The following is a 12,051-nucleotide window of genomic DNA, read 5'->3' as shown; positions in this document are numbered from 1 at the left end:
GCAGTGGTATGATTTTTTTCCCATAACTTTTTTTTTAGAAGAAGGAAATATTTTATCAGCATAAAAGATCAGAGTCGTGGCAGCAGCCCAAAGGAAATCCGTTTTCTTTCCAACGTCTGGATTGTGAGGAAAGTCAAAAATATCGTTTGCCCCACCCTTTCTTTTACCTGAATTTCCTTGGAAAACAAAGGAAGGATTTTGGCGGGGGGTGGGGGGCGGAGGATGGGGGAGGTTAATGGCGAAGAAGTTGCACGTTCACTGAGCCCGGGGACGGGGCAAGAGACGTGGGAAGAAAATTCCGTCCAATCTCAGTCAATGCGTATCTGGTGAGAACAATTAGTACAATCAAGAAATAGGTGGGCAGTGAGGAGAAGATTGGGGTCGGGGGAAAAGCGGAATCCTGAAATCAAGGTGGAGAGTCTGATGTTACTGTTTTCAGGGTTGGTAGGTCAGAACAGGATGATTCTCCCTGGATCTAGGGTAGGTAAGATGTGACAACTTCAGGGCAGAGAAAAACTGTAAAGCATAAAGATTTACTGTGATTTAGGTTTATAAACTTCGGTGGTAGCCCCTCACTTGAATAGAGGATCCTAGAATTGGAGTGGATGTTAAAAATCCTAGTATCTAGAATGGGAAATCCTTGTCTAGAATGGGAAAACAACATGTAGTGTATCCATTGAGTGCAATATTATTCAGCCATTAAAAAGGAAAGAAGTACTGACAAATGAACCTTGAAAACCTTAAGTGAAAGAAGCCAGGGGAAAAAAAGTCCCCATATTAATGAATCATATAAATGATTCCATTTATATGAAAGTAGAGAATGGGGAAATGTAAAGAGACAGAAATTAGTAAATTAGTGATTGCCAAGGGCTGGGGGGAGGGGAGGATGGGAGTAATTGCTAATGGGTATGTGTTTTCTTACTGATGAAAATATTCTGGAATTAATGGTGATGATAGTTGCACAACTTCATGAATATCCTAGAAAACACTGAATTGTACATTTTAAAAGGATGAATCTTATAGTAGATGAATTATATCTCCATCTTAAACATTGAAAGAAAATCATGTGACCAAATTCTTGTAGTAACCATCCATCTAGTTAGGCACCAGATGTAATTGAATGCCTACCATAGGTCATCACCATGGCAACTGTGAGTACAATGGTTTCTGCCTTTACCAAGCTTGCAATTTTAAGAGGGAGACAGAAGATAAATTTTAAAACAAATAATTACAGGAAAAATGCAAATATAATAAGAAGTGACAGGAGTTTTGTGCAAAGAACTGCCAGAGTTGGAGCTATAGGTTAGGTTAGGAAAGTCTGTAATACAGACTGGCCGGGAAACCACAAGCATCTGTTGAGCACTCACTGTGTACTAGGTACGTAGAGTCCTGATTCATCTTTCTCAGGTAACTGATCCTAGGTCTCAGGGGGCACATCAGCTTCAAAATGGGATCAGGTATTTTAAGAACTAAGGAACAGAGGTTACCAAAAGGAAAAGAGCTTACCAGCAACACAAAAAACACTACTTAGGTTGGAAATGACACCTTGCCCAAGCCACCGTCCCATCCATGGTCAGCCCTGATGGGTAGTGAGGTTAACAAGGGCTTTGAGGGATACAGGCAAAGATGTAGTCCTTTTCTCCAAGGTTAACCCAGAGATATGAGACACTGAAAATCTCTTATCCTTTTCTTTTCTTTTGCTGGGGGGAAGTAATTAGGTTTATTTATTTACTTTTTTAATGGAGGTACTAGGGATTGAACCCAGGATCTTGTGCATGCTAAGCACATGCTCTACCACTGAGCTATACCCTCACCTACTGAAAAATCTCTTACTAATCCATCAACAACCTATCAATCTTGGATTTATCTAGAAATACTTTGACACTATCTGTCTGTTATATTGGCATTTGAGATTTTTTAATGCTTATTTTTATTTGCCCTAATAATTTCTTTCCAGTTTCAAGAAGTATTCCCCAGACCTAGAAGGTAGGACTTTGAAGATATTGCTTGTGTTCATTGTTCATGACATTGTAATATAATTCTGTTCCAGATTGAAATATAAATGTATAGATTAACTTCTATGTCTACATATTACTTAAATTATGAGATTTAGTGCCCATAAACTTGAATTTGTAGTCTGGCTTTTTCACTTAACTAGCTGTAAAATTTTAATTTCTCTGACCTTCAGTTCCCTTATTTATAAAATAGATTGATGTGAGTCTGAAATGAAATATGTACAAAGATGGTCAACAAATGTTGATTCTTTCTTCCTTTGACCTATACAATGTATTCTAGGTTAGGGATTCAGCCTTGGGTCCCTGGGTAAGATCAGATGGTCCTTGGCCCCCTAAATCGCATGCCAAGTCCTGGGGGCTGTCTGTGTATGCCCTTTTCTTCAAGGAGAGTTAATAGCTTTCATCAAATCCTCAGAGATGTCATAACTGCCAAAACATTAGGACCCACAGCTCTTGATCATATTAGTTACTCCTCTCTGAGTCTTTGTATTATTGTGTTTTTCTTGAGGCATAGGGATTAGAACTGAATCTCATACTATAAGCAGAGAGTCTAAAAGCAGAACCCCACTAATTCAGTGAACATAGAATACAGTGTGTGATCATGTGGAAGAGCCTATAATTTCATGAAGAATCACTTCAAGCCCTCCTCTGCTCCATCCCTGTCTTAGGGAGATACATTGTCAGTTTTGGCTGGAGTGACCGTACATCCCAGTTTACCTAGGGAGCCCTGGTTTATCTCAGTGGAACGATTAATTGCACGCTTCTTGCATTCCCCAAAAGCCTTGTTTGAATGATAAATCATGGCCAATGTAGATTTTTGGCCAAATTGCACCCCCTAAAAAGTCTTCAATTTTTAAAATGGAAGTTCTTCCAGTTTTCTTGATTTACCCCTATTTTTCCAGGTATTTCTTCTTATTCGAGGCCATAGTAGCAATGAAGGGAAAGCAACTTTCAAAACTGTAAAACTCTTTCTAGACACATGATGGAGCTAGTCAGATGAGACTTTATACAGACGTCGGCATGATTAACTGCTTTATCTGGGGCAGAATGAGAAGGAACCAAATTAAAAATCGAGATGGATTCAAAGGGCAAATTCCCAGAAGAATCTATCAGTTAAAAAAAAATCACTGAAAATGATCAGTAAGAAGCTAACACAGGGCAATGAAACTAGTTTCCACGTCAATACCATAAAAAAGCATCAGAATGCGTTCGCAACAATACAGTTAAAGAAAAATCTGTTAATGAGACAATGAGAGCAGAAATCTTTAACAAGGCAGTAATGAAAGAGAGGCTTGTGGCACATCAATAAGAGATGTCCTGGATAATCGCTGTTTCGCAGGCATCACTGACTAGATTCAGTAGGTATCAGCTACTGAGCCAAGTGCCTACTGTACAGTATCTTATTTAATCTTCCACACAACACAATTCACTTCATTTGCAGTTAAGAAACTAAGTTGAGAGAGTTTGAAGTAACCTACTCAAGCTGTCACTCAGCCACGTGCACCAGATCTATATACTTGCCTGGCTCTCAAGGCCAAACTCTTCCCCTCTAAGCAGTGATTCCGTAGTCGGAACATCCATAAGGAAAAAAGTCCCCTTATTCAGGTCCAGGATAAATAACACACTCATTAAAACATTTGGCTGGCTCCTAGAAAAATTCTTGCTTTTTTATGGGAATATGCATTACATTTGTGTAGAGAGTTTAACTTAACCTTAGACTTTCTTTGTTCTTCTAATATGTTAATATTGATTTGTTTAAAAAAAAAAGGATATTGCAGAAAATTTCAACAGTGGAATAATGTAATAGGATGCCACTTCTGATTAATATGACCTTTTTTGCTATAACGTAACAATTGTTTTACCAACATGATGAAATTATTTAGCCAAAATAAACGGGAATTCCTTAAACATATTTTTAAATTAACAGTTTATTCAATGCATTTTTATATACATTCATTATTATATTTTCTCTGATGTAAGCCAGTATTTTCTTTTCTTTCTTTCTTCAGTTCGATTTGACTTTGACATGCATAAGGTAAAAACCTAATCTCCCTCCAGATTTGAAAATGATTAAAGAATGAGTAATATTAGTTACAGTGTTCCATGGTCTATCAAGAAGTGAAGTGTTTCCCAGAAGGGAACTTTGCAGATAATTCAATCTCCTGGACCAATTCTGGGTCCACAGCCTGGTTTTCTTTCTTCTTCCCTGTGTCAACTTACGCTGTCTTACTGACTTTTGTGTATTCTTGTCAGTCACCTTTAATCTTTGCTGGAACAAGGCAAGGCATGTATCAATAAATATATGCATTTAACAAACTAAAAACTAACACATAGCTGCATGAGCCTTTTTTTTAAGCACGGAAACTTTTTTTTTTAACTTGGAGGAAAATTTTTCTACATGCTTCGTTGCCTTTTGAAAATATGCTGCACATTAAGCAGCCTGTGCCTCGAGACTCAAGGTCATCACTATAAATATCGATTATTGCACAGGGTTGTTCTGAGCTGAGGTCCTTGGGGACTATTGAATGGAGCTACTGTTTGCCACTATACTTGATGGCCCTGGACTGCTGTGCTCGTACAGTTATCCTGTCTTTTCTTTTTTTAATTTTACATCCTCCATTGTCAGAAGCTTTTTTCCTCCTGCTGTCTGCTATTCCAGTCTAGTCTCCTTTAGTAACAAGGAGCAAAAAAAAAACACAAAAAAGCACCTGGATTGCTTCATGAGAAAAATATTTGAAAGGTTATCTATGCCCCAGAGTCCAGGAAAAACAACAGAAAGGAGGGCTGTGCCTGCTCTCTGTCCTTTTCTGGCTTCCTGGCTTTCTCTACAGGGATGGACGCGCTCTGTCTCTCCAAGCTTCTCCCGCTTACTCATAGTGGCTCCTCCTCCCATAAATTCAACTTGCAAAGTGTCTCTCGTTTGTCACCATCCTGACTCAGGCCCCCAAACCAACTTTTAGCTGTGCTTCCCACAGCTTACTGGAAACCTCCCTTGTGGTCCCTTGAGTCAAGTTCCAGAGAAAGAAAGAGAGAATCTGACCCAACCAGCTCAACCCTTCACACTATGCCACTCGGGACAGAGGTCGCTGGAAAGCCTACGGGTGGCTCTGCTTGGACTGGGTGTCTGTAGAGTCACATTCCAAGCAAATGTTGTCACAGGGGTGGTGTCCTAAAGCTACTGCCCTATTAAGAAGAGATGGTGAGGGGGTAGCATATAGCTCAGTGGTAGAGTGACTGCTTAGCATGCACAAGGTCCTGGGTTCCAGCCACAGTCCCTCAATTTAAAAATAAATAAACAAATAAACCAGATTACCTCCTACTACCCCCCCAAAAAAAACAAACAAAAAAGAGATGGTGAATGGGGACAGTCTCTGAAGAGGGGACACTCCAACTTTGGGGCACCTGGCTGTTTGCCATCTGTCTGCTACTTTAATTTATACACAGTTATCTTGGTGAGGCCATGACGGAAATTTCATTCTCCTCTTCGACAGAAAAGAAAATGCATAGGTTTTGCAACAATCATCATCATTTCAATTTTATCATCGTATGCCTATAAATATATTGATGCACTTAAGACGTGACATATGTTTTGCCCTTATTATCGTACACTTAGAAGTGCGTGTTTATGTATGCTTGTAACTATTTGCATATGCATATGGATGTGTGTGTGCTTAAGATGACATATTTTTCAAGATGTTGTTACACGCACTGAGGGGGATTTACTTTTTTTTTAATTAGACTTTATTAAAAGTCTTTTATTTATTTATCTATCTTGGATTGCATTTATTTATTTTTTTTAACTTTTTGTTATTGAGTTATAGTCATTTTACAATGTTGTATCAAATTCCAGTGTAGAGCACAATTTTTCAGTTATACATGAACATACATATATTCATTGTCACATTTTTTTTTCACTGTGAGCTACCACAAGATCTTGTACATATTTCCCTTTGCTGTACAGTATAATCTTGTTTATCTATTCTACATATGCCTGTCAGTATCTACAAATTTTGAACTCCCAGTCTATCCCTTCCCATCCCCCTCCCCCTTGGCAACCACAAGTTGTATTCTATGTCTATGCGTCTGTTTCTGTTTTGTGTTTTGTTTTTTTTTAAGATTCCACATATGAGCGATCTCATATGGTATTTTTCTTTCTCTTTCTGGCATACTTCACTTAGAATGACATTCTCCAGGAGCATCCATGTTGCTGCAAATGGCATTATGTTGTCAGTTTTTATGGCTGAATAGTATTCCTTTGTATGAATATACCACTTCTTCTTTATCTAGTCATCTGTTGATGGACATCTAGGCTGTTTCCATGTCTTGGCTATTGTAAATAGTGCTACTATGAACATTGTGGTGCAGGTGTCTTTTTGAAGTAGGGTTCCTTCTGAATATATGCCCAGGAGTGGAATTCCTGGGTCATATGGTAAGTCTTAAAATAGACTTTATCTTTTAGAGCAGTTTTAGGATCACAGCAAAATTGAGGAGAAACTACAGAGATTTCCCATACACCTGCCTCCACACATGCATAGCCACCCGCATTTTCAACAGGGGGGTTTACTTTGCTGGGTTTTTCTTGGGGTTCTTTAATTTATTTTTTATCGATGTATATTTGATATACGATATTATATAAACTGTGTATAATACAGTGATTCACAATTCTAAAGGTTACACTCCATTTATAGTTACTATAAGATATTGGCTATGTTCCCCATGTTGTATAATATATCCTTGTAGCTTATTTTATACATAATAGTTTTACCCCCTACCCCAAATATTGCCCCTCCCTAGGGGGATTTACTATGAATAGAGTGTTTCTTGGTGTTAGTGTTCTGCATGTTGGTAGCATGGTTTCCAAACCACTCCTGTTTTCACTCACCACCACAGCAAACACTTGCTGCACACTGTTGTAGGCGCTGGAGAACTAAGATGAGTGCCCTGTCCTCACAGGATTCGCATCTTTCCCCATACATCAAAAACACACACAACACAGCTGCTTCCTACTTCCATACACAGCATGCTCCTGAGAATACTCACCCATGTTAGGGGTATCAAGTTCAAAAACAGATTTGTGTTTCTTAAGGAGAGGGTTCTATTTTCAGAGGGCTAAAATACAGTCTAAAATTCCTAATTGTGCCTTGTCTCTTAGATATAGTCTTAAACTATAATCCCAGAATTTAGTAGCTGTTCCTTAGATTTGGGCTTCTCTATCCCAACTGAGCAGAGCTGGCCATCTAAAGTCTAAAAGGCAGCTTTCTGATTTGGGTCAGCTGCTTACATGTTTGGATCATAAATCATTTTCCTTATCTGTAAAAATGGAGGTAATGATAGTACCTTCAACATTTCTTTCTTACGTATTATTGTGAGATTTCAAGGAATTAAATCATGTAATGTGATCAGTATAGAGACTAATGCACAGAGAGTTCTCAGTGTGACTTGTCACCATTGAGGCTAACGATTCATCACCTGCACACCTAATTATTTCCTTCTCTCTCTCTCACTTGTTCTAAGCTTATGAGAGCTACACTTCTGTTGACTGGTGTTTGCATTTATATTTTCCCCATATTTCACTAATTTTGATAAAGCAACAAGGCTAAATGCAACTTAGTAGGGACATAGTTGAATAAACGCCACAAGGCTGAGAAAGATGTTAGCACAGATGGAACTGAACTGTGAGCTGAGCCTGCAGGCAGCAACCACAAGAGATCCATCAACATGTTCCTTTGTTACCTGGCTTATCAGCTGATGCCACATAGGAAAGATGGGTGATGTATATTAATGTATAGTGTCCTTCTCGGTACAAAAGCCAATTAGACAGGTCAAAGGCACCAAGAGATAGCCCCCCCCCCACTGCCCCACCTTTTATTGTATTAAATTCCTGGGAATCCCAAAATAAAGCCAAATTTGATAAAGTTGTTGATAACTTCCCATAAAAAGACGCTTCAATAAGGCTTTGGTAACAAACGAATTATATAATTGACAAAGACTGTGATTCTAAAAGCAGCTATGACAGTCATAAGCTTCTACAATTCAAAATGATGCAGTTTTGCTCCAAATGGTATAAAATGGAAATAAATGTGCACTTTTATTATATAAGGGACCTCAGTGGACTGAAAAGTGTATTATAGCACATAAAAATAACCATACACATATCATAAATCCTAACTATACAAATTTGCCCTAAAATAGTATGCCAGCCCTAATGACTATTACTTGAACATTTCATCAGGAGTTTTTTTCTTAATTTCTTTTCAGTTTAAAATCTAGGAGTGGGCATGAGAGAGGTGCCAGGGAAAGCAAGGCTTAGGAACAATTTATAAAGAAGTAGAATTAATGTTTTTTTCTTGATTAATTTCCTTATAAAGTTAAGTTATTTAAAACCATAAGCACCTGGCAGAAAAAGGAAAAAGAAAAAAACCAGCTAACAGAATAAAAAGTGGTTGAATAGATAAATGAAAACCAAAAGAAAAATAACTAGATTTCCAATTTTTGTTTGCAGTACGTTACCATTGGTTTTAAATTACAAAAGAAATGTAAGCTGCTGCTTATAAAACAAAGCATATGAATTTAGAATTCATAAAGGAAAAAGTGACAGTCCACCTGCCCACACTCTTTCCTACAAGATTTTAAACATGAGGAAATGGCAGTTCCATTGGTAGAAAATGAGAAACCAAAAGGAGGCTCCAGTTTCAGTGAGTTCCGAGTTAGATGTGTTTGGTTGGAGCTGACTGAGATCTCGGTGAGATCTCCAGACTTCCCTGGGAGGGATGGGTCGAACCATGGTGGAGATGTCAGGTTCGACATGTCTATGCCTTTGCAGTCTTCGTCTAGCTGTTCTCTTGTAGCTTTGCATGCGGAACCACTCTTTTCTAACCCTTCTCTCCCTCCTCATCTCTCTGTTGGCAAGGCTGTGGGGAAGCAGATTCCTTCTGTATTTTTGGTGAGAGTATAAATAGGCTGAAACCTTATGGAAAGCAATTTGGCACTGAGACAGGAGGGAAGGGGCAGGGCACAACCACTGAAAGAATGACGCAGCAGCAGAGGACAGGAGAGACTGGTTACAACCAAGATGGAGAAAGACTCGACTTCCAGTAGACCTTGAGCCTCCTGGTGCATCCACAGACATCATGACAGTTCCTAGGCCAACCATGAAAGATCAAAAGTGGGCAGAGGCCCATTTCCTGGAAATCCTCGCCCCTTCCCCAAAGTAGTTGGAATAATCCTCCTACTCGTTAGCATATGAAATTACTGAACACATAGAAACTAACAACCCCACACCTAGGGGTCACTCTCTCTCTTGCTTTCTGAGAGGGTCTGCACTCTGCCTATGGAGTGTGTATCTCCTAAGACATTCTCCTTTCTGAGTGAGATGAACCCCACTCTGTCTATGGAGTGTATATCTCTCTAAATAAACTTGCTTTCAGTTTACTATGCCTTGCTCCTAAATTCTTTCCTGCGTGAGGGAAGACCCTATTCTCCAGCAACAGCACTGTCTAGCAATGTTACAAAATTGTGCCATCTCTGACCCCACCATTCTGCTTTGGGGAATTTATCCACAGAGGTACACACACAATACAAATTAACATATGTCTACAAAGCATCATTGGCGGAGCAAAAGATTGGAAGCAACCCAAATGTTCATCATTTGTGGAACTGGTTAAATGTATTAGGAGACAACATATAATAGAATTGTTTAAATTTTAAAAAAAACTGTAAAAACAGAATGAGGAATTTCTCTCTGAACTGATATGGAATGATTTCCCAGATGCATCCATAAGTTAAAGTGAAAAAAGCAAAGTACAGAATAGTAGGAATATCAACAGTAGTACATATATCAAGCCATCTTTTGTGTAAGAAAACAAGAATGGGGAAAAATAGATTTGTGTTTGTGTTTGCATGAAGAAACTTTAGAAAAGACAACAAACTTACAGAAGTGTTTGTGAGATGTGGGAGCAGGGGGGGAAACTGTATGCTGGATACGTTTTGTATTGCTTATTTTTGAACTACTGTAACATGTTAGTGGGAAACGTTTTAAAATATTATCAAGCAGAATACAGTGTTACATATGGCAGACTAATACAACGGCTAATTAGGGATCATGCAAACAGAGATTTTAAAAGTCTCTGAAGGCTTCCTGGAGTGGTGGCATATGAGCTGGCTGGCCTTAAAGACTGACCTAGAAAGGTGGAGAATCAGCATAGGATCTTCTGGCTTTTAAGATCTGCATAAGCAAAAGGGATATGAAAGCTTATTGAGTTGACTGGAAATGCTTCTCCCCAGGACATTTTCCCAAACTCATTGAGAAAATAATAAGCTGAGAGTTCATTTTTGTCTCCTTGGAACTGTGGCCAAATGAATCTGGTTTCGCAGTCTTGGCTCAATGTCAAATGCAGTTTACGGTGCTCCTTGTATACTGTTCATACTCCATCCTCAGATATGTCAGAGCTCGTGCCCTTCTCACCTTTGAGAAGAGTCACCAAGTAAAAGTGAAGTTATTAAGACCACAAAAATCGAATCCTAATCCGTTTTATGACCAGACCTAGCAGAAAATTCAAACGATTAAACCTGATTTTTAACCTCTTTAGCCTGAGTCATAAATAGATCTCTTATGGTTAATGGACTCAGGTTTGGGTAATTATTTAAGTGTTGAAGCCGTAAGAGTATGTGTCTTAGTTATATTTCTTACCTTCACATCTCCTGATTTGTATCTCTGTTCATTTGTTTTGGCGGGGGAGGTAATTAGGTTTATTTATGTATTTATTGTACTGGGGATTGAATCCGGGACCTTTTGCATGCTGAGCACACGCTCTGCCACTGAGCTGTACACTCCCCGTCTTGACTGGTATCTTCTGCCTTTCCACTAAACGGGCCATGGGAGGAGCCGCTGGAGATTTAGAGTAGGTGATTCCTGACCACAGCGTAAAGGAAAATCAGCTTTGTTTTCACCAAGCCTCATGACATTGCTCAGTAATCCTAAAATGACTCATTGTAGTACTTTAAGATCACATTAATCCAGTTGCCTTGAAAACAGTGCTTTAGGGAACTGGATCCAATTGTGTTCAAATCAATCTCTCTCCCTCTCTCTTCTCTCTGACTCTGTCTGTCTGTCTGTCTGTCTGTCTTTCTCTCTCTCTCTCTCTCACAAACACACACACAAACCCACACCATCTATACAAAGAACAACAAAAAAAGCCTTAAAGAAAATATGACAAATGTTGACACTGATGGGATTCAGAGAGTAGGACCCTGGATGAGTTTTCTTTTCCTTTAACCTTTTTCTATATTTTCCAAATTGTATCTAATGAGCAGGAATGACTTTTACAGTAAACACAGAAAAGAAGACAATGTTGAAGAGCAGGAGTGTGGGGGTCCAAGGCCGGGCAGGCTGCTCATCCCTTAGCTCGCCTTCCAGGAAGCCCCAAGGGAGCCTGGGCCACTGTGGTCATCTCCTTGGAAGCCGTCGCACAGTCAGTTCCGGGGAAGGAGGAATGGGTGCCCGCTGCTCCTTTTACTTAGCGAACCCTTTGTAGCTCCTGCTGTCACTCCTAGATCATCTTCAGGCCAGACTCGGCACCAGTTCCCCTCCCTCAGTCACCCTCCTCCAAAACCAACAAATCCAAAGCCATAAACAGTCTCAAATAATGGAGCTAAACTGACTTTTCCTGAGGAAAGTTAGGCAAGTTCCTTATAACATATGGAAAATTTCCTTAAAAACACCTTTATGTACCTCTGAGCTTGCTTCCAAGTCTCTCTCCTAGCAGCTGCTTCATCCCCTTTCTCCCCCAAATTGCCTCCTGGGGCCTGTGGTGCCTGACATCCTTCTCCATCCTCAGCTGCCACCTGCTGCCCAGTTAAAAGAAAGTCAATTGTCGGCCAAATCTGAACCACCTCCTCTTTTTTAGGCAGGTCGTCAAGGCTCCTAGTTCAACTGAATTAATGAAACAGTCCCTGGAAGCTGGGTGAAACTTCCTCCCCTAGTGCTCTAAGCAGCACAGCCTTGGAAGCTAATGTAGGGTTTGTGCAAAACATGTGG

Source organism: Vicugna pacos, chromosome 6 (genome assembly GCF_048564905.1).
Source record: "Vicugna pacos chromosome 6, VicPac4, whole genome shotgun sequence".
Taxonomy (NCBI): Eukaryota; Metazoa; Chordata; class Mammalia; order Artiodactyla; family Camelidae; genus Vicugna; species Vicugna pacos.
Note: the sequence above shows the minus strand (reverse complement) of the source record.